Below are 20,128 nucleotides of genomic sequence, written 5' to 3' on the forward strand. Positions count from 1 at the left end.
AAAACTTCCCAGGTATAGGAAAAATCACAGATCTTCAGATCCAGGAAGCTCAACGATCTCCAAACGTATTCAACCCAAAAAGGCCTTCTCCAAGACATGTCATAGTCAAATTGGCAAAACTCAGAGACAAAGAGAGAATCTTAAAAGCTGCAAGAGAGAAGCGTCAAATCACCTATAAGGGAGCCCCAATCAGGTTAACATCAGACTTTTCATCACAAACCCTAAAAGCTAGAAAGGAATGGGATGATATTTTCAAAATACTAAAAGACAAAGATTGCCAGCCAAGAATACTCTACCCTGCAAGGCTATCCTTCCGAAATGAGGGGCAAATAGTATATTTCTCAGACAAACAAAAACTGCGGGAGTTCACTACCACAAGACCACCCTTACAAGAAATCCTCAAGGGAGTACTGGGTTTGGTTCCTGAAAAATAACTACCACTGCCATAAAAACCTAAGAAAAATCTAAACCTGCTAGTACAATAAAAATGGCATTCATGAAGAGAAAACAAGCTAACAAAAACACTATCTACAACCTAAGGAACCAACAAACAAAGAAACCAAACAGTAAATCAGAAAGCAAGGAACAAAAGACACCTAAGACAACCAAACAACCAATAAAATGCTAGGAATAAATCAACACCTTTCAATAACAACTCTTAATGTTAAAGGCTTAAATTCCCCAATTAAAAGACACAGACTGGCTGACTGGATCAAAAAGCAGGACCCAACTATATGCTGCCTACAAGAGACCCACCTCACCCATAAAGATTCACACAGACTAAGAGTAAAAGGATGGAAAAAGATTTACCATGCAAACAGAAAAGAAAAATGAGCTGGAGTGGCTATTCTTATATCTGACAAAATAGACTTTAAACTAAAAACCATAAAAAGAGACAATGAGGGACACTACTTAATGATAAAAGGACTGATCCATCAAGAAGACATAACAATCATAAATATGTACGCACCCAATGTTGGAGCAGCCAGATTTATAAAACAAACTCTATTAGACCTAAAGAAGGAAATAGACACTAATACCATAATAGCAGGGGACCTGAACACTCCACTGTCAATATTAGACAGATCATCTAGGCAAAGAATCAGTAGAGAAACACAAGATCTAAACAAGACTCTAGACCAATTGGAATTGGCAGATATCTACAGAACATTCCACCCAACAACCTCAGAATATTCATTCTTCTCATCAGCACATGGATCATTCTCCAAGATAGATCACATATTAGGTCACAAATCAAGTCTCAATAAATTCAAAAAAATTGGAATTATCCCATGTATCTTCTCAGACCACAATGGATTAAAACTAGAAATTAATAACAAACAAAACTCTGGAAACTATACAAACACATGGAAATTAAACAGCATTCTACTTAATGACATATGGGTCCAAGAAGAAATCAAGCAGGAAATCAAAAAGTTTATTGAAACTAATGAAAACAATGATACATCATACCAAAACCTGTGGGATACTGCAAAAGCAGTATTGAGGGGAAAATTTATTGCATTAAATGCTCACTTCAGAAGAATGGAAAGATGGCAAGTGAACAACCTAACACTTCACCTTAAAGAACTAGAAAAACAAGAACAATCCAATCCTAAAGTTAGCAGACGGAAAGAAATCATTAAGATCAGAGCAGAACTGAATGAAATTGAAAACCAAAAAACAATTCAAAAGATCAACGAATCAAAAAGTTGGTTTTTTGAAAAGATAAATAAAATTGACAAACCATTAGCATGGCTAACAAAAAAAAGAAGAGAGAAGACTCAAATAACAAAAATTAGAAATGAAAAAGGCGATATTACAACTGATTCATCTGAAATACAAGGAATCATTCGAGACTACTATAAACAACTATACGCCAACAAATTTGAAAATCTGGAGGAAATGGATAAATTTCTGGACACACAGAAGCTCCCAAAACTGAACCGTGAAGACGTAGAAAATTTGAACAGACCAATAACAATAAAGGAGATTGAAGCTGTTATCAGAAGGCTCCCAACAAAGAAAAGCCCAGGACCAGATGGATTCACAGCAGAATTTTACCAAACATTCAAAGAGGAATTGACACCGATTCTTTACAAACTATTCCAAAAGATTGAAACGGACGGAAATCTCCCAAACTCATTCTATGAAGCAAACATCATCCTGATACCAAAACCAGGTAAAGATATAACCAAAAAAGAAAACTACAGGCCGATATCCTTGATGAATATAGATGCAAAAATCCTCACTAAAATACTAGCAAACAGAATACAGCAACACATACGAAAAATTATTCATCACGATCAAGTGGGATTCATCCCAGGGATGCAAGGTTGGTTCAACATACGCAAATCAATAAATGTGATACACCATATTAATAAACTCAAACACAAGGACCATATGATCATCTCTATAGATGCTGAAAAAGCATTTGATAAAGTTCAGCACTCATTCATGACAAAGACCCTCTATAAGTTAGGTATAGAGGGAAAGTATCTCAACATAATTAAAGCCATATATGCCAAACCCACTGCCAATATCATCCTGAATGGGGAAAAGCTGAAAGCTTTTCCTTTAAGAACAGGAACTAGACAAGGATGCCCACTCTCACCACTCCTATTCAACATAGTGTTGGAAGTACTAGCCAGAGCAATCAGAGAAGAGAAGGAAATAAAGGGCATCCAGATTGGAAAAGATGAAGTCAAACTGTCCCTGTTTGCAGATGACATGATCCTATATATCGAACAGCCTAAAACCTCTACAAAAAAACTGTTGGAATTGATAAATGATTTCAGCACAGTAGCAGGATACAAAATCAACACACAAAAATCAGTAGCATTTCTTTTCTCCAATAGTGAACATGCAGAAGGAGAAATCAAGAAAGCCTGCCCATTTACAATAGCCACCAAAAAAATAAAATACTTAGGAATTGAGTTAACCAAGGAGGTGAAAAATCTCTATAATGAGAACTACAAACCACTGCTGAGAGAAATTAGAGAGGATACAAGAAGATGGAAAGATATCCCATGCTCTTGGATTGGAAGAATCAACATAGTGAAAATGTCCATACTACCCAAAGTGATATACAAATTCAATGCAATCCCCATCAAAATTCCAAAGACATTTCTCTCAGAAATGGAAAAAACTATTCAGACATTTATATGGAACAATAAAAGACCACGAATAGCCAAAGCAATGCTCAGCAAAAAAAATAAAGCTGGAGGCATAACACTACCTGACTTTAAGCTATACTACAAAGCTATAATAACCAAAACAGTATGGTACTGGCATAAAAACAGACACACTGACCAATGGAATAGAATAGAGAATCCAGAAATCAACCCTCACACTTACTGCCATCTGATCTTTGACAAAGGCACCAAGCCTATTCACTGGGGAAGGGACTGCCTCTTCAGCAAGTGGTGCTGGGATAACTGGATATCGTTATGCAGGAGAATGAAACTAGATCCATACCTCTCACCATATACTAAAATCAACTCAAAATGGATTAAGGATTTAAATATACACCCTGAGACAATAAAACTTCTTAAAGAAAACATAGGGGAAACACTTCAGGAAATAGGACTGGGCACAGACTTCATGAATACGACCCCAAAAGCACGGGCAACCAAAGGAAAAATAAACAAATGGGATTATATCAAACTAAAAAGCTTCTGCACAGCAAAAGAAACAATTAAAAGAGTTAAAAGACAACCAACAGAGTGGGAGAAAATATTTGCAAAATATACATCTGACAAAGGATTAATATCCAGAATATATAAGGAACTCAAACAACTTTACAAGAAGAAAACAAGCAACCCAATTAAAAAATGGGCAAAAGAGCTAAGTAGGCATTTCTCTAAGGAAGATATCCAAATGGCCAACAGACATATGAAAAAATGCTCAACATCACTCAGCATCCGGGAAATGCAAATCAAAACCACATTGAGATACCATCTAACCCCAGTTAGGATGGCTAAAATCCAAAAGACTATGAACGATAAATGCTGGCGAGGCTGCGGAGAAAAAGGAACTCTCATACATTGTTGGTGGGACTGCAAAATGGTGCAGCCTCTATGGAAAATGGTATGGAGGTTCCTTAAACAATTGCAAATAGATCTACCATACGACCCAGCCATCCCACTGTTGGGAATATACCCAGAGGAATGGAAATCATCAAGTCGAAGGTATACCTGTTCCCCAATGTTCATCGCAGCACTCTTTACAATAGCCAAGAGTTGGAACCAGCCCAAATGCCCATCATCAGATGAGTGGATACGGAAAATGTGGTACATCTACACAATGGAATACTACTCAGCTATAAAAACGAATGAAATACTGCCATTTGCAACAACATGGATGGACCTCGAGAGAATTATATTAAGTGAAACAAGTCAGGCACAGAAAGAGAAATACCACATGTTCTCACTTATTGGTGGGAGCTAACAATTAATATATAAATTCACACACACACATACACACATACACACACAAACGGGGGGGGGGTAAGAAGATATAACAACCACAATTATTTGAAGTTGATACGACAAGCAAACAGAAAGGACATTGTTGGGGGGAGGGGGGAGGGAGAAGGGAGGGAGGGTTTGGTGATGGGGAGCATTAATCAGCTACAATGTATATCGACAAAATAAAATTTAAAAAAAAAAAAAAAATAGTAAAGGAACTTATAAAAATGCATATTTAACAAGTAAATAATTTCTCTTAAAATGTTCACAAAACATTCACAGCTAAGTAACACCATAAAAATTCTTTTATTAAAACAGAAATTAATGATGAAAAATTATTTATAAGATATATGAAGTCATAATCATATCACCAAGAAGCACCACAATATTATTTTTCAAATGTAAAATCTCTAAATTTTATAATCATTTGTGATTGTATCTTGTTAATTACAGTAAGCTAGAGGGAAAATATGACCACTGATAATGAAAGGTAGTTCTTAAGAGTGAGAGTATAATGGAAAGATAAATGGAAAGGTAGATCCCTACACCTCCTCATACCAAAATGCAATTCATTGAAAAAAATAATCGTCAAAGGACTAGAAGAAAACATGAACGTTTTTATAATCTTGGAGTAGGAAATTACTTTTTAGCCCAACTGAAAACACAAAAGGAAAAGATGATGTTGATTACATATAAATTAAATATTTTAATAGGCCAAAATGCAAAGAACAAAGTCAACAAAGTGGAGAGGCAACCTACAGAATGGGAGAAAGTATTTGCAATCTACGTATCAGACAAAGGGATAATATCCAGAATATATGAGGAACTCAACCAACTGAACAGAAAAATGCACAATTTCAAATTGGACAAAGGACCTGAACAGACATTTCTCAAAAGAGGACAAGCAAATGGCCAATAGACATGAAAACATGCTCGACATCACTAATCATCAGGGAAATGCAAATTAAAACCACAGTGAGAGTTCATCTTACTCTAGTTAGAATGGCTATTATCAAAAAGAAAGAAAATAACAAGTACTGGTAAGGATGTGGAGAAAAGGGAGCTCTCCTACATTGGTGGTGGGAATGTGTTTAACTGGTACAGTCACTGTGGCAAATAGTATGGAGGTTCTTCAGAGAATTGAAAGTCGAAATACTATTATGACCCAGCAATCCCACTACAGGGTATATGCCCAAAGGAAACTAAATCAATATATCAAAGAGACACCTGCATTCCCATGTTCACTGCGACACTGTACCCAATAGCCAAAAGATGGAATCAACCTAAATGCCCATCTGTGGGTGAATAGATTAAAAAACTGTGGTATATATGCACAATGGAATACTATTTAGCTATATAAAAAAGAAATCCTATCATTTGCAGTAACATGGATGTAACTGGAGACTATAATATTAAGTAAAGATCTCAAATTAAGAACCTAATCCTTCCACCTTAAGACACCAGAAAAAAAAAATGCAAACTAAATCTAAAAGCAAACAGAAAAAAAGAAATAAAAATTTAATGAGGAAATCAATGAAATATAGAAGAATCAGGAAAAAAATGAAACCAAACACTGGTTCTTTGAAAAAAAATTAACAAAATCGACAAACCTTTACCCAAAGAAAAAAGGGAAGACTCAAAATAATAGACTAGGAAATGAAAGAGAGCACATTACTAATGACCTTACAGAAATAAAAAAAAGACTATAAAGGAAATCTATAAACACTGTATGACAATAAATTATGAAAGTAAAATGAAATGGCGAAATTCCTACAAAGACAGAGACTACTGAAACCAATGCAAGAAGAAACAGAAGATCTGTATAGACCCACAATCAGGGGAGAAACTGAATTAGCAGTCAGAAAGCAGGCAGGAAACGAAGTATGCCCGGGGTCCTAGGCAGGCGCTGAGGGCAGCCCTCTGCACTTGTAAGCAGGCAAGGAACACACTGAAAACACCCTTTTCACATGGGTGGCCTGCCACAGCCAGTGCCACAGTCACAACTGCTGCAAAAGTGGCTCGACACCATAGCCAACTGTGCGGGTGGCCCGTCAGACTGCAATGACACAAGAAGAGTCTGCATTGACACAAGAAGAGTCACCAGTAGAGACTGGAAAAAGAAGAGGACGTTTCTCTTCTCAAAGTCCGCTCCAAAGTAACAGAAGTAGAAACTGCTCGACCATGTCCCTGCTTTAATTTCTGATTTTAGCAATTTCATTCTTCTCTATTTTTTTCTTAGTCAGTCTAGATAAAAGTTTGCAAACGTTGTTGATCTTTTTAAACAGTCAACTTTTGGTTTTGTTGATTTTCTCTATCGTTTTTTAATTTCCTATTTCGTATATTTCTGTTATAATCTTTGTTATTTCCAACTTATATTTGCTTTTGATTTAGTTTGCTCTTCTTTTCCTATTTTCTTAAGGTGGAAGTTTCCATTACTGATCTGAGCTTTTTCTTATTTTTAATATAGGTGTTTACAAGTATAAATTTTCCTCTAGCACTGCATGAGCCCTGCATCCTTTAAATTTTGATATGGTACGCTATGATATTTATCTCAAAGTACTCTCTAATTTCTCTGTGATTTTTCTTTTTATCCATTGCTTATTTAGGGAGAGTGTTGTTTAGTTTCCACACAGTCGTGAATTTTCCAAATTTCCTTCTGTTATTTTGGTCAGAAAACGTATTTTCTATGCTCTTAGTCATTTTAAGTGTATTAAGACTTGTCTTTCGGCCAAAAAAAATCTGAACAGCACAAGCCTAATATTGGACATTAATCTAATTGTTTTCAGTTAATCTTTTAAAAATTAGATTGAATAGCTCTATTATATTGAAAAAAATTTAGTGTAAAATTCTCAATTATTTTGTTCAGTATTTTTTTGAATATTTCTTTCTTCTTGATGCCAATATAAATAAAATTGTTTTTTTATTTTTTTACAAAAGGAAATTGAATTATTAATCCAAATACTACCTGAACAGAAAAACCCAAGCCCAGCTGGCTTCACTAGTGAAGTCTACCAAATGTTTAAAGAAGAATTAATACCAATTCTTCACGAACTCCACAAAAAAATAGTAGAGGAGAGAACATTTCCCAACTTGTTCTGAGACCAATATTACCCCGACACTAAAATCAGAAAAAAATATCACAAGAAATGTAGAGATAAGTATCTCTTATGAATATGGACACAAAAATCCTCAACAAAATAGCAGCACGCTGATTCTGGCAACGTTTTAAATGAAGCATATACTATGGTCAAATGAGATTTACCCCAGGAATGTAACGTTTGCTTAACATCTGAAAATTAATTAATGTAATAAAATAAAAACCAAAACCCACCAGATGATCATCTCAATAGCTGCAGAAAAAGCTTCTGACAAAATCCAATATCCTTTCATGGTAAAAACACTCAATAAACTAGGAATAGAATCTCCTCAACATGATAAAGGGCTTCTACAAAAGCCCCACAACTGACATCATATTTATTGGTGAAACAGTGGATGCTTTCTCCCTAAGTTTGGGAACAAGACACAGAGATGTCTCTGTTCACCACTTCTCTCACACATTCTACTTGAGCTACCAGCCAGGGCAATTAGGCAGAAAAGAAATAAATAAGTAAAATGAAAAGATCGAAAGGAAAAAGTAAAAGTATCTGCATTTGCAGATGACATAATCTTGTATATAGAAAATACCAAGGAATCCACTACAAAACTTTCAGAACGAATAATACATTCAGAGCAAGTTGCAGGATATAAGATCAATATCCCCAAATCAATCGTATTTCTATACACTTGCAATGAACAGTACACAAAAGCACACAAAAAGTAAAATACTTAGGAATAAATTTAACAAAAGAAGTGCAAAACGTACCCTGAGAGCGACACTTCACACCCACTAGGATGGGTTCAACAAAAAAGTTGGATAATAATTAAGTGTTGACAGCCTGTGGAGACATCCTCACCCTCAGACGCTGTGGGTGTGAATGCAAGTGGTACAGCAACTTCGGAAAACAGTCTGGCAGTTGTTCCTTGGTTAACACAGAGTTAACATAGGACCCAGCAATTCCACTCCCTGGTATATTATACCAAGAGAAATGGTAACAAATGTCCATTTGAAAACTCGTACACAAACATTCAAAGCAGAATTTTCGTAATTGCCAAAAGGTGAAAACAACCCAAATGTCCATCACCTGATAAATGGATAAACACAGTGCAGTGTATCTATACAATGGACTATCACTCCATAAAAAGAAATGAAGTCCTGATACATGCTTCCACATGAATGAACCTTGAAAACATTAAGTGAAAGACACCAGCCACAAAAGGACAACAATTATCTATGATTCCACCTTCATGAAATGCCCAAAATAGGCAAATAAATAGATCATTGGTTGGTTGCTTAGGGCTTGGGATGGTGGGTGGAGCGTGAGAGGAAAGGGATGCGACAGCTTTCAAAGTCTTTAAAACTCTTTAGAGTTCTGAAACGGACTGTGGTGATGGTTGCACATATTTTTGTGAATGTACTAAAAATCATTAAGTTGTACACTTTTAAATAAAATTGATATAACCAACAATAAAAAGAACACAAAACTTAAAAGAGACATTTTAAAAATTGCGTAAAATACCAAATCTTTAAAAATACATAAAACAAGACATGTAAGAACTTATAGAGAAAATTATAAAACTGAAATACATTAGGGATAACTGAAATGAAGATAAATACAATGTTAACAGAAGACTCAATATAAGAAAGATGTTAATTTCCCACAAATTAATCTCTAGATTCAATCAATCCCAATCAAAATTCTAATATATTTGGTGACAGACATTAATAAGCTGATTCTAAAATTTATATGAATGGCAAAAAATTCTTTGAATAAAGATGGAGGACCAGATATGTAGGTATCAGCATTTTTAATGGTTACAGTAATTAAGGCAAGGTGCAGATAGCAAAAGGATAGGCAAAGAGACAAATGGAATGGAATAGAGAGACCAGTAAGAGATCTTTGCAGCACCTGTGGCCAACTGATATATCACAAAGGTGGTGCTGCAGATCAGTGGAAAAATTGGAATCTCCAATAAATTGTACTGAGACAACTAGGTATGCATATGTAAAATAAAATAAGTTGGGAGCTTATGTTATAAACCGAAGTCATTTCCAAGTAGATAAGACAAAAATGGGACAACAGAACTATAATATTTTTCAAAGATAACATGGGGAAATATCTTCGTGTCCTGGGGAAAGCATTCTTACACAACACACATGTAATAGCACTTATAAGAAGAATGCCTGTTCATCAAACAATACGGACTAAAAAGTCTGACAGCACTAAGTATTGTTGAGGATGCAAAGATCCTCAACTTCATTAAAAATTAGGGAAATGCAGGGCCGAGCCCGTGGCGCACTCGGGAGAGTGCGGCGCTGGGAGCGCGGCGACGCTCCCGCCGTGGGTTCGGATCCTATATAGGACTGGCCGGTGCACTCACTGGCTGTGTGCCGGTCACGAAAAAAGACAAAAAAAAAAAAAAAAAGGGAAATGCAAATTAAAACCACAATAAGATAACATATCACACTCATTAAACTGGCAGAAATAAAAATGTTTAAAAAAGTATACTATGTGTTGTAAAGGACATAGAGTGATTATGCAACTCAATGCAACCACTTTGGAAAACCATTTGACATCAATCACCTTTGGGTTTAAGTTGCACATTCCTTGTCTACATATAAACTCTTTAGAAAAACTCTTGCACATATGCACCAAGACATTTATGTCAATGTTTAAAATAGCAATATTTGGAATGAAAAGAAAACTAAAAATTGCCCAAATATCCCCAGGAGAATAGTGTATAATCACTCAGTGGACTATTCTTCCCTCCCTTCATGTAGCTATCTATCTATGAAAATAAATAAACCACAGTTCTACATATCAACATGAAGAGTCACATGAACATAAGCAAAAGAAGTCACAAAAACACCTTCCGTATGATTCTAGTTATACAGAATGGAAAATAGGTAAAGCACAACGATTTTTCTTAGAAATGCACTGTGTGTTAGAAATAATATTCAGAAATTTCAATATCAGCACAAATGATAGTGATGTAGAATAATATATGTATCTTACCAGCCCTCTTAGGAAATCCTGTTGAGAGGATTCTCAAGGATGTCATAAAACGCCCATTACACACTTTTTGACCCATCAATTTTACTGTTACAACTGCATATGGAAGACACTGTCTCGGTTTATCTACTGGTTTTGAAAAGATGTTGTATTCATAGAAGTATACCTGAAAGACAAATAAGAAGAAAAATAATAAGTTTATGCTGATTAATCTTGGCAGTCAGACTTGAGCAAGATCATATTTTTTAAAAGTCTATATAACTACGTGTTGTTTATTTATTTATCTACTTCTACATACATCCTCCCCCTGCCATCTACAACCCTAGCTTTTTTGAAGATTTATAAAGTTCCTTTTTTTCCCCACTACGTGTTTTTTAATTCATAGGCTACCAATGTCAGCAGAAGCAGACACAATGTGTTTTAAAAGAAAGAGTATTTTTCCATTAAAAGTTCAAATATTTTGCATATGCTCTGAGCCATTATATTGTTATTTTATTTGGCACCAAAATAATTAGAAAAATAACAATAGCTTAATACATTTTACATGTGGGATCATGTATATACTTCTATATAGAAGATTTATCTTTTTATCAAATATATGATTATATATAATATATTTATGTATAATCTATCCTGTATAGAAAATTAAAGTTCCACAAACTGTCTAAGCAGAATATGATAAAAGATTACTATTTCACTTAATGTAACCTTTTCTATTTTTCTCTTTTTGCAAAGTACAAAGGATCAATAATGTTTCAAAATAGCCTGATTTTTAAACATTAATATTTTTAATTGATAAATAGTAATTGTGTATATTTGTGGGATACAATGTGCTGTTCTCATGTATACATACAATGTGGAAGGATTAAATGAAATTAATTAATATACCCATCACCTCACTTACACATCAATTTTTTCTTCTGGCAGCTGACAGGTATGGGGATCTGAACTCTTGAAAACGGTGTTATAAATACCACACCCTAATCATAGAATGGTTGATTTTCAAGTAATCAAATCTACCATAATGTTGACATACCACTGAACCATAGGCTTGTAGCTGAACGGTATCTTTCAGAGAAGGTATACTTCTTGACATGTGGCAGTCAAAATTAGGAGAAGGATCCAAAGAAACTTTGTTTTTATCCATGGAAGGCTGAATTTTCTTAACTCTTCCAAAGAGAACCTAAAAAAGAAAAGAAAAAAAAAAAAAGTCGATAAGAATACACCAAAACACTTTTAAGCACTCAAACTTCAAACAGAGGAGTAAGGCTCACAATGTTTTTTAAAGAAGTAGAAATATGAATGGAAAGATAACCCATGTCCCAGATGAAAGGGCTGACTTAACACGGTAATTATGCCAATTCCCCCTCAAATTAAACTCTAAGACTAATTCCAATAAAATTTGCAGAAAATCTACTCTTAGAAATAAGTTTCAATCTAAAAATTTACCTGAAAGATTAAACAAACAAGAACAGCCCCCCAATTTTAAAAAAAAATCGGTCAGAAACAGAATAATGGAACAGGACAGGTGATTCACAATTCCAGATATTAAAACATTTTCAAAAGGATCGTATTACCACAAGAATAGGCAAAGGAAAAAACAAACAAAAAACAGAACACATGCAAAAAGCCCAGAAGCCCACACATATACTAAACATATAGTGTATTATTAAAGGCACCATCTGAAATAAGTGAAGCAAGAAAAGATTGTTCAGTAAACAGTATGGAACAAATAAAAAAAATAATTTTTTTACTTAATCTATAAACCGAAATAAATTTCATGCAAGTTAAATACTTAAGTATTCAAAACACATTGAAATATTAGAGAAAGAAACACAAGCAAATATTTATCTAATCTCAAAGTGAGGAGTCTTTTCTCAGAATATGTGCCAAGAATCATGAAACCAAAACATATAGATTTCACTATATAATATGCTAAAACTTCTGTACATCAAAAGCAAATGAGCATAAAATCACAAAAAACAAAACTATGAATAGAATTGACAAAAGATGAGATACAAGAAAGTGCAATGAATATCATGAAAGGTACACATTTTATATAAAGTCAGCAATTCTATCACTATTATTTTAAATAAGTTAATACATTCTTTCAAAAATCAAAACAATACTAAGTGTAATGTGGTATCCTGGATTAGATCCTGGAACTAAAAGAAATATGAGTAGAAAAACTGGCAAAAGCTAAATGAAATCCATAGTTTAGTTAAGAGTTGTACCAATGTTACTTTCTCAGTTTTGACAAACATGCCACAGTTATGAAAATGTTAACATTAGAAAAAGCTGGGTAAATTGTGTACATGAACTCTCGTACTAGAGCGTGGTAAGTTTTATGTAAATCTAAAATTATTCAAAAATAAAAGTTCACTAAAAAGATAACATGAAGTGATTAAACATTATAAAGGGAAAAAGCCTAACTCTCAAGATACTCTTTACTCAATTGATAATACTCATGGAATCACTCACCAAAAAAAAAAGGAAAAAAAAAACGAGTAACTGGCAAAGGCTATTAATAGGCAATTCACTAAATATAAGTAGTCAACAAGTATCTACAATGAAGTTTAACCTCAGGAAACCATAATAAAGAAGAAAATTGAGCCAATGAGGAGAAACAAATGATCACATATTAGACCGGAGAAGATTATTTAAAAAGTGTAATGTACACAATGAGGGTGTGAGATAACAGTCATTTTCATACACTGTGGATGGAAATGTGAATTAGTACAAACTTTCTCAATACAACTAGGCGTTACATATCAAAAGCTGTAAAAATGTACATAGCTTTGACTCCTAATTTAACACCTCTGAATAAACCAATTAATTCTTAGCAAATAATCATGCATGTGAGTAAAAACATACCTACAAGGAGGATCGAAGCAGTATTTAAGAGTGCAAAAACAAAACAAATCCAAAACTAAATAACTTATAATCCACATTACCAAATTTATAGGCAAATTTATGGTACAGATTTATAGTGGAATACTATGCAGCCATTCAAAGGATTCTGCAGAAGAACATTTATTTAATGCTATAAAAACATCTTCACTTTATAATCAGTGAGAAAAGCAAGTTACATAGTATATAAAGTGAGAACAAACTTTAAGTTTAACAATTACACATTCATATCTGTATAAATGAGTAAAAGACTATCAAAAAAAACCCCAAAAAACCTACTGTGGCTATTAATGAGCTTTTCAGAGTATTTTAGTGTTTTTCAAATTTTCTTAGATCAGGATCTATTACTTTTCAATATAAAAATAAATTATGCTTAATAAAATTGAAAAAAAAAATATATATTTTAGAAGAGCAACCTGTTTATACTTTGGTCTATATATTACAGTTCCTTAGAAGGAGCTGGCCACTGAGGCATGTTCCTCTTCGGACAGAAGCAGGCTAGAAGTGGAGAGCTGGGACCCTGGGATGCAGACCTGGGGGGCTCACTTCACACTCTCCCCACCCTACAGCCTGCACGTGGAGGTCTTGAGGCACTCGTACTGACCTGGCTGTGTGCCACCTGTCTGTGGCTGTTAGGCACCCATCCTGTGCCCTGCAATGTTATAATCAAGACCCCCACCCAGATATATATAGACCCAGCTGGTGCTGCAGCTCTGTCTTGTTTCACACTGCAGTTGTCACACACTGCTGTAACAATATTTTCTATTCTGCTTCTTCCTTGCTGTAATTTTCCACCCTGAGAAAGAGTCATAGCCACATAAGATCATAAGATCACTCCTCTTGCCCTGCTGCAAAAACCCAGAAATGTTATGCTATAAAAATAACAGCCAGACTGCATTTGGGGCTCAGCCACTGGACAACAAACAGTCTGCGGGGCCAATGCCAGCATATCAATAAACACTGTTTCCTGTTTTAAGCCTCAGTGTTTCCTGCTTCTCCCTGAGAGTTCACAGTAACCCACTGCAACAGTCTCACTCCAGCCCTAAAGCTAAATCTGTTTCCAGACAGAGGCTCCAAGGGTAAAAAACTCAAGTTGAATTCCATGGAGAGTCAGAAGCCATGAATTTGAAAATATCTGAGGTTAAAAAAAAAGAATTATGTCATATGGATCATTGATTTTATGTGGAAGTAAACTCAAACACATCATCCTAAATTGTCCTTACATAAGTAAGAATCCTGTCAAACTACTGTGATTTTAGTTTTCCTGGCAAAGCTACAATTAACTAAAGAGTAAATCTTAAGTAAATGTGTCTTTTGAAGCTTGAAATTATACTTTGATATTTATTTTTTTTCAAATTTGAATAGTTTTAGATTTTCGGAAAGGTTGAAAAAGTAGTTCAGAGGTTGATTCTGGGAAGATGGTGGAGTAGAAAGCTCCAGAAATCTGTCTCCCCATGTAGACAATAATTGCACTGGCAGAATTATGTTCCATTCAAAGGAAAAAAATAAACATACAGAAACTGTCCCTAAAAAGACCTACTGATGGATCTCCTAGATAAAGACTTTAAAAGAACTGTCTTGAAGATGCTCAAAGAACTAAAGATATGAAGAAAGTCAAGAAAACAATGTATGAAAAAAAACGGAAATATTAATAAAGAGACAGAACACCTAAAAAGAAACCAAAAAGAAATCCTGTAGCTGAAAAGTCCAATAACCAAAATGAAAGACACACTAGAGGGATTCAAAGACAGATTTGAGCAGGCGGAAGAATCAGTGAAGACTGGAAAATGGAAATACTGAGTCTTTGAATAGAAAGAAAAATATTGGAAAAAAGTGAACAGAACCTAAGAGACTTGTGAGGCAACATCAAGGGGACCAACGTACGTGTTGTGGGAGTCCAAGAAGAAGAATGGGAGAGAAAAGGCGAGAGAATGTTTAAAGAATTAACGGTTGAAAACTTTCCAAATTTGATGAAAGATACAAACATCGAAGAAGCTTAGTGAACTTCAAGCAGGATGAATGCAAAGAGACTCATAGCCAGACATATTATAATCAAACTGTCCAAAGCCAAGAGAGAAAATTTTGAAAGCATTAAAGAAGCAACTTGTCACATACAAGGGAGCCTCAATAAGATTATGGGCAAATTTCTCATCAGAAACTTTGGAGTCCAGAAGGTAGTGAGATGATATATTCAAAATGCTAAAATTAAAAAAAAAAAAAATGTCAACCAAGAATCCTATGTCTGGCAAAATTATCCTTCAAAAGTGAAGGAGAAATTACAACATTACCAGATAAACAAAAGCTTAGGGAGGTTGTTATCACTACACGTGTCCTGTAAGAAAGTTTGTTACCAATATACTACACTCCCACAGAGTGTCCTGCAGTTGCAATGAAAGGACACTAGACAGTAACTCGAAATTCTATGAGGAAATAAAAATTTCAGTAAAGGTAAATATATGGGCAGTTATAAAAGTTGTATTATTGTAACAATGCTGTGTAACTCTGCTTGTTTCTACATGATATAGGAGACCGATACATTAAAAAAAATTATTAGTCTAAAAGCTAATATTGTAATTTTGGTTTGTAACTTAATATTTTGTTTCCTATGTGATTTAAGAGACTGACACATTAAAAAAATCATTAGTATATGGTTCTGGACACAATGTGTAATGAAGTAATTTTGTGACATCAACAACTAAAAGTGGGGGCAGAGCTGTTAAAGGGGTAGAGTTTTTATATGTTGTTGAAGTTAAGACAGTATAAACTCAAATTTGAGTGTTACAGCTTTAGGATGTTAAATGTAATCCCCATGGTAACCACAAAGAAATTAGCTGAAGAATATAAACAAAAGGAAATGAGAAGGGAATTTAAATCCTTCACTACAAAAAAATTAAACACAAAAGAAGATGCATTACTGGAAATGAGAGATAAAATGCTATAAAGTATATTGAAAACAAGTAGCAAAAAGATAGAAGTCCTTCCATAATAGTAATTACTTTAAATGGAAATGGATTAAACTCTCCAATCAAAAGACAGAGATTGGCAGAATGAGTAATAAAACATGGTAAGAGACTCACTTTAGATCCAAAGACACAAAGAGGCTTTAAGTGAAAGGATGTAAAATAGTAACTGAAAGAGAGCAAGGTTGGCTATACTAGTCACAGACAAAACAGACTTTAAATCAAAAATGGTAACAAGAGCGAAGAAGGACATTATGCATTAATAAAAGTTTAACATGCAAGAAGATATAACAACTATAAACCTTTACACACCTCATAACAGATGATCAAGATATATAAAGCAAAATATTGATAGAATTGAAGGGAGAAACAGTTCTACAGTAACAATTAGAGATTTCGATTACCCCATTATCAATAATGGATAGAACAACCAGACAGAAGATCACTAAGGAAAGAGAAGACTTGAACAATACAATAAACCAACTAGATCTAACAGACATATATACAACACTCTACCTAACAACAGCATACACATTCTTCTCAAGTGCACATAGGACATTTTCCAGAATAGACCAGTTTGGCCACCAACTGAGTCTCAACAGATTTAAAAAGATAGATAACATATAAATTATATTCTCTGACCACAATGCGATGAAGACAGAGATCAATAACAGAAGGAAAACTGGAAAATTCACAAATCTTTGGAAATTAAACAGTACACTCTTAAGCAACCAATTGATAAAAGAAGAACTCACAAGGGAAATTTAAAAAATACTTAGACATGAATAAAAAAATGCCATAGCTTATGGGGCACAGTAAAAGCAGTGCTATTGGTGAAATTTGTATCCATAAATGCTTACATTAAAAACAATGAAGATCTCAAATCAACAACCTAACTTTACAATTCAAGAAACTAGAAGAATAAACTTTAACCCAAAGTTAGCAGAAGGAAGGAAATAGTAAACGTCAGATCAGAGATAAACAAAATAGAAAATGGGGAAAAAAAATCAACAAAACTGAAAAGTTGGTTCTTCAAAAAGACCAACGAAATTGACAAATCTTTAGCTAATGGACTAAGAAAATGACTGACGATTCAACTTAGAAAATAAATGAAAGTGAGTATTTTACCACTGACTCTACAGAAATCAAAAGGATTGCAAGAGAGTACTAGGAGCAACTGTATACCAAACAATTGGATAACCTACATGAAATGGAGAAATTCCTAGAAACACAAAACCTACCAAGACTGAACCACGAAGAAATAGTAAATGTGAATAGACCTATAACTAGTAAGGATACAGAGTCACTAATCAAAAATCTCCTGACAAAGAAAAGCCCTTGAACTAGTATCTTCACTGGAGAATTCTACCAAACATTTAAATAACAATAATTCTTCTCAAACTTTTTCCCCAAAATTTAAGAGTGGGGAGTACTCTCTAACTGATTCTGAGAGGCCAGCATTACAAAAACAATAAAAACAAGCGTTGGTAAAGATGTGGAGAAATTAAAACCCCTGCGCACACTTGGTGGGAATGTAAAATGGTATGGCGCTGTGGAAAAACATATATGGCAGTTCCTTAAAAGTTTTAAAATAGAACTACCCTATGATCCAGCAATTCCTCTTCTGGGTATATTAAAAAGAATTAAATGCAGGGTCTCCCAGAGATATATGGTAGTCTTGGTATACCCATATTCAAGGCAGCATTATTTGCAATGGTCAAAACGTGGAAGCCACCCTAGTATCCATTGACAGATAAAGGGATAAGCAAAATGTGGTATGCACGTTCAATGGAATAATATTCAGCCTCAAGGAGGAAATTCTACAACATGGATGAATACCGAATTATGCTAAGTTAAATAAGCAAGTTACAAAAAGACAAATACTGTATGATTCCACTTATATGAGGTACTTAGAGTAGTCAAAATCATAGAGACAGGAAGTAGGATGGTGGCTGCCAGGGGCTGGAGAGAAGGGTGGTTATTGTTTAATGCATATAGAGTTTCAGTTTGCAAGATGAAAAGAGTTATAGAGATGCATGGTGTTGATGACTGCACAACAATATAAATGTACTCAATCCAATGAACTGTACACTTAAACACTGGTAAGATAGTAGATTTTGTCATGTGCATTTTATCATAATAAAAATATTTCAAAGAAATACACACCTACTATGAGATATTTGGAAAATATTAATTTGAAAAACTAGAAAGAACAGAAAACACTCCATATTGTCATGATTCAAAGATTATCTCTGATAACCACTGAGAGCATTTCTTTCTAGTTGTTCCTTAATCATTTTGACGATATCACATATATGTTACTATTTTTGCTGGCTGGTACAAGGATCAAATCCCGGACCTTGATGTTATCAGCAGCATGCTCTGACCAAGTGAGTTAAAAGGCCAGCTCTTTATATAGTATTTTTTAACTTAATTTTTTGAAAAATTTAACATGATTGCATAAACGTTTTCCCATGTCTTTAAAAACTCTCTGTAAACCTAACTGCAACAGATGCATCATATTCCAGAGAGAGGACATATGATAACTTCACTATGCACTATTGTTGGACATTTACATAAGAGCTATTTTCTTCTATAGTAAATAATGGTTTGATACACGCCTACAAAAAAATAGTTCCGAGGTCTCATATACCCTGTATTCAGCTTTTCCTAAAGTTAACATCCTACATAAACGTGGCACAGTTATATAAATTAAGAAATTATCATTGGTATAATACTTTTAACTAAAATAAACTGTAAGAGTTTCACAACTTTAACTTAAGCCACTGTTATTGTGATACAATATTTCAGAGGAGGACACTTAAAACACTATGGTATTATTTACAGCATGAACAGAAAAGAGAAAGAAAAGAGGGTCAATCAAGACAGAAAAAGATATTATACACTGGGAAGACAAAGATGATGAAAGCTGCTTTTGCTTACCTGAAGTTCTGCTCTTCCTACCATGAGTCAGAAATAGGGGAAAATTTTGAGTGATAATGATGACAAAAATAATAAATATTATTATTGCAATTTATTTTATGTAATGCGATTTCAAAACACTAATTTACATTGAGGGAAAAATATATTTAGGTCAATTTAAAGAAAACAGTACATATATTTAGTAATTGTTGTACGCTACTTACCTTAAAAATGACAATACTTTCTACAGTGGTATTTCGACAGTGATGAGCATAATTCAAGGCAACATCAACATGTCTATATATATAAATTCCAAGAAGAGGATTTCCTAATATCTTCAATGAAGATGATTTGGTGCTTATCCCATTCTGATATATCTCTGCCACATCACTGTGAGGAAGTGCTAAAAAGCAGAAATGCTCTTCAAGTTCTCTGCCACATCTTCCACTCTCACGCATCTCTGATCTAAAGCAAAACAAATAATGTGTAAATTTAAATAACAATACCGACACAATTTTCAAGAAGATAAATATTTCAGATTACCATAGTTAGAGAGTAAGAAACATGTTGATGATATTCGATATTCAGAGGTGTCACTACCCTATGATGATAAGTTAGGCTGAGGAATGAATTCAAGATTACTTATTCAGGATTTATGAACCACATGTTGCACAGGCCAGTGATACTAAGAGCTAACATTTCTTGAATGCTGCTAAGGTATCCAGTACAAAATCTTAAGCTTTTCATGCATTTTGTC

The 20,128-nt window shown here is 34.2% G+C and overlaps 1 pseudogene; it reads right to left on the minus strand.

The window, feature by feature from the left end:
- Positions 1-20,128, minus strand: part of LOC134368451 (testis-expressed protein 15-like) — a 52,988-nt pseudogene that overhangs the window by 17,220 nt on the left and 15,640 nt on the right.

Source organism: Cynocephalus volans, chromosome X, assembly GCF_027409185.1.
Source record: "Cynocephalus volans isolate mCynVol1 chromosome X, mCynVol1.pri, whole genome shotgun sequence".
Taxonomy (NCBI): domain Eukaryota; kingdom Metazoa; phylum Chordata; class Mammalia; order Dermoptera; family Cynocephalidae; genus Cynocephalus; species Cynocephalus volans.